The sequence below is a fragment of the Antechinus flavipes genome, chromosome 4 (genome assembly GCF_016432865.1).
Source record: "Antechinus flavipes isolate AdamAnt ecotype Samford, QLD, Australia chromosome 4, AdamAnt_v2, whole genome shotgun sequence".
Taxonomy (NCBI): domain Eukaryota; kingdom Metazoa; phylum Chordata; class Mammalia; order Dasyuromorphia; family Dasyuridae; genus Antechinus; species Antechinus flavipes.
This window is the reverse complement of record NC_067401.1, coordinates 187939892-187944711: the sequence shown is the minus strand read 5'-3', so window position 1 is coordinate 187944711 and position 4820 is coordinate 187939892.

Sequence of the window (4820 nt, the reverse complement as noted above, 5' to 3'; positions counted from 1 at the left end):
TAAATATATTTCCATATTTGTCATACTGTGCAAGAAAAATCAAATCAAAAGAGAAAAAATCCCACAAGAAACAAACAAGCAAACAAACAAAAAATGTGAAAATACTATGCTTTGATCCGTTTCAATCTTCATACTTCTCTCTCTGGCATTTTCTATCTCAAGTCTATGGGAATTGTCTTAGATCATTGAATTGTTGAGAAGAGCCAAGTCCATCATAGTTAATCATCCCATGATTTTGTTACTGTGTACAACATTCTTCTAGTTCTGCTCACTTCTCTCAGCATGTAAGTCTTTCTAAACTTTTCTGAAACCAGCCTGCTCATCATTCCTAATAGAACAATAATGTTCTATTACATTAGTATACCATAATTAATTCAGCCATTCTCCAATTGATGGGCATCAACTAAATTTCCAGTTCCTTGCCACTACAAAAAGTGCTACTACAAATATTTTTGCACATGTGGGTCATTTTTCCTCTTTTATGACCTGTTTGGGATACAAACCCAGTAGTGAAACTGCTGGCTCAAAAGGATGCATAGTTTTAGAGACCTTTGGGCATAGATGTTTGCTATTCTTTAAAAATTTGATATAACTCTACTATTAATCCATAGGAAATATATTCTCCTTCTCTTTCCCCTAACCTGTGGTAGTTCTTTCACATTTAGATCTGTTTCCTTGTTTTGAGATTGGATTATTTACAGTCTATATCTAGTCCTATGATATGGTATTTTATATTTTTAAATGCAATCCTCTATTTTGTGTTTTCAGTTTTGTTAGCAAATACTGGGGGTCACATTCTGATTTTTCATTTTATAAAAAATAATTTCACTTAGCTCTTTTTTTATTTTATTGTTTTTCTGTTATCTTAACAGATTAGTTAAATCTTTACAAATTCTGTTTTATATTTGTATATTTATCTTTTCAAAGAAACAATTTTTAGGTTTGTTTATTATTTCCCATTTTCTCCAAATTTTTCTATTTCTCCTCATTTTTAATATCTCCTCTTTTATTTAAGTTTATTTACTTATTTGGCTTTCTCATTTTAAAATTCATATTCTGTTATTAAGGCCTCCTTTTTTCTATTTAATGTATGTTTGGAGAGAGATGATTTTTCCTGTAAAAATTTCATTATTTACATACCAGACATTTTGGTATGCCATTTTATCATTATATTTTTCTTTCATATAATTTCACTTGTTTCTATAATTTATTCTATGACTCCTTATTAAATTTCCATTTAGTCTCTTTTTTTTGTTTGTAGTACTTAAACCATATTTTTATTGTACTATGACCTATATACTATTTCTGCCTTTTTATATTCATATGCAATATCTCTGTCCTTATACATGATTAATTTTTTAAATTTCCATGCCAAGAAATATGTGTATTCTTTTGCTATCCATTTCAGAATATATTACAAGTCTTTTAGCTCTAGTTCCTTCAGCAATATATTCAATTGCATTCTTTCCTTTTTTTTTATTTGTCTGTTAGATTTATTCAAACTGAGAGGCATATTGAAATCTTCTGTGTTGATGTGAATATAATGTGATATATTCTGTGTTGATGTTTATGTTTTCTTTTCGTTCAGTTAATGTTTTCTTTATGAACTTAAATGCTAAGGCATTAGGAGCATATAAGTTATTCCTGAAATTATTGGTTTGTTGTCTATGGTTTATTTCAGCATAGTATGTGTTTCCTTATCTCTCTCTCTCCCTCTCTCTTTTTTTCTCTCTCTCCCTCTCTCTCTCTCTGTCATGTTTGTTTTTGTTTTGTCAGATAACATGGTAGAAATGCCTGGCTTTTTAAATTCATAAAAAATCTTGCAATTTTATATTTTGTGAATCATTTTGTACCACCTCTTTTATTTTATAAATGTCTTTGTTTTTAAAATGTGTTTCTTGTAATCAACTAGTTGTAGGGTTTTGTTTTCTTATCCAATCTATTATTCTTTTTTGTTTTATTGACTTGTTTAATTAATTTATATTTAAAGTTATAAGAATTAAATTTGTATTTTCTTCTATTTGTTCTTAATATTGATTTTTTCCAAGCTGTAGTTGTTGCTGTTTTTTTTTTCCCCACAGGGAATTCTGGGCAGAAGGCAGAATATGTCAGAAAATTCCAAACTCTCCAAATTTTCTCCACAAAAAGGACACAATAGCATCTCAGGGTGAAGATAGAGTAGCAAAAATAAACAAGAGTTGGGGTACAGCAGTGATCTTCCTGGGACTACTGAAGAAGTCCTAAGGAAAGACTTCAGGGATGGAGATTCAGCCAAAGTGAAGTTCAAATACATCTAGGTAGGCTATCTTGGTTGAAACAACAAGGAACAAACTCTGGGAACAGGTAGGTTGGGAGGTAGCTTCAGTCTCAAACACAGGAATTCTCACCTCACAAACAGTGTGGGGGGATCAGACATCTTAATAGGGAAAAATTGAAGGATCTTCTGCTATCTACGGACAACACACCGAGCTGTGCTATAAAAACTGGGTCTGAGTTACAGTTGAAAGAAGAAAGGAACTAGCACATGCCTGGGGAGTACAGAAGCAATGGGGTAGGAATACCGCTGGCTGGGTGCACTTAAAGAAGTGAGTTCCTAGTTTCAGTTCTAAATTATCTCTCCTGGATATATTTTCCAGGTTTGTTACTTTTCCGATGAGGTATTTTACTTTTTTTTTACTAATTTGCTTCTATCTGTCCATTTCAAATTTTTAATGAATTTTTTTCTGTTATTGTTTTAAACTTCCTTTTCATTTGGCCAATTTTACTTTTAAAGGAGCCATTTTGTTCAGTGAATTTTTTTCCCCATTTTCCCAAATTTTTGCGTGTTTATTTTTTCAAGGTGTTAATTTTTTTCATAATTTTTCTGCATAGCTCTCATTTCTTTTCCCATCTTTTTTTCATCCACCTCTCTTACTTGATTTTAAAAATTCTTTTTGAGGTCCTGCAGTCCTTCAGCATTTTTACTCTTTTTGTTGTTGTTTGCTTGCATTTTGTTTTCTCTCTCTTTTTTTCTTTTTGACCTGATTTTTTTCTTGTCCAGCGAGATAATTGTATAAATATGTATACATATGTTGGATTTAACATATTTTAACATGGTTAACATATATTGGATAACTTGCCATCTAGAGGAGAGGATTGTGGGAAGCGGAGGGGGAATTTGGAACATAAGGTTTTGCAAGGGTCAATATTGAAAAATTATAATGCATATTTTTTAAAAATAAAAAGCTTTAATTAAAAAAAGGATTTAGACTAAGACATTTGGGACATATGAATTTAATGTCAGTGTTGGTTTATTGTCTATGGTCCCTTTCAGCATAATGTAGTTTCCTTGTTTATGTTTTTTATGTTGTGAATTTTGGTTTTGCTCTATCTGATACTTGATTACAACTCCTGCTTTTCTTAAAATCAGCTAATTCACAATACATTTTTTCCAACCCTTCATTTTTATATTGTGCACATTTTTGTTTTTTAAATGTGTTTCTTGTTTTCATATCTAACTTGTCACTATTATTAGTTTTATTGACTTCCTTAATCACATTTAAATCACATTTATCATTATGAAAGCTAGGTTTGTGTTTTCCTCTTTTTGTCTGTAATATTGTATTCTCCACTCTAACTCCTTCCATAAAGATATTGCTTTGTCAATTTGGAACTATGCTCAAAATGTTATCAAATTGTGCATACCCTTTGATCCAGCAGTGTTACTAGGGGCTTATATCCCAAAGAGATCTTAAAGAAGAGAAAGGGACCTGTATGTGCAAGAATGTTTGTGTCAGCCCTCTTTGTAGTGGCTAGAAACTGGAAACTGAGTGGATGCCCATCAATTGGAGAATGGCTGAATAAATTGTGGTTTATGAATATTACAGAATATTATTGTTCTATAAGAAATGACCAGCAAGATGATTTCAGAAAGGCCTGGAGAGACTTACATGAACTGATGCTGAGTGAAATGAACAGAACCAGGAAATCATTATATACTTCAATAACAATACTATATGATAATCAATTCTGATGGATGTGGCCAACTTCAGCAATGAGATGAACCAAATCAGTTCCAACAGAGCAGGAATGAATTGAACCAGCTATACCCAGCGAAAGAATTCTTTGAGATTACTATGAACCACTACATAGAATTCCCAATCCCTCTATTTTTGTCTGCCTGCATTTTTTATTTCCTTCAAGGCTAATTGTACAGTATTTCAGAGTCCAATTCTTTTTGTACAGCAAAATAACTGTTTGGACATGTATACTTATATTGTATTTAACTTATACTTCAACATATTTAACATGTATTAGTCAATCTGCCATCTGGGGGAAGGGGGGTGGAGGAGGGGAAAAGTTGGAACAAAAGGTTTTGCAATTATCAATACTGAAAAAATACCCATGCATATATCTTGTAAATAAAAAGCTATAATATAATAATAATAATAATAAAAGTATTGCTTTATCTTATTTTAGCTGAATCTGCTTTAAAATATGCCTATTCCTATCAGTTCCATTCTGCTTACCTTCAAATCCCCCTTCTCATTTATTATCTATTTCTCTAGGTTTAGATTTTTACTTAACTTATTGATTTTCTTTCTTCTTTTTATCTAGTTAATTATTCACCATTTTCCCTTCTCATTTAAACAATCAATTAAAATTCCCTTTCTGCTCTACTTCAACTTAGCTTTTTTGTTTTAAATTTTTCATTTTCTGTGCATTTTCTTTAAAAAGAATTTTCTTTCCTCATTTTATCCATTGATTCATGGAATTTACACTTATTTGGTCTTTCTTTAGTCTCTAGAATTATGAAATTAAAATTTCAAAGACATCTATTT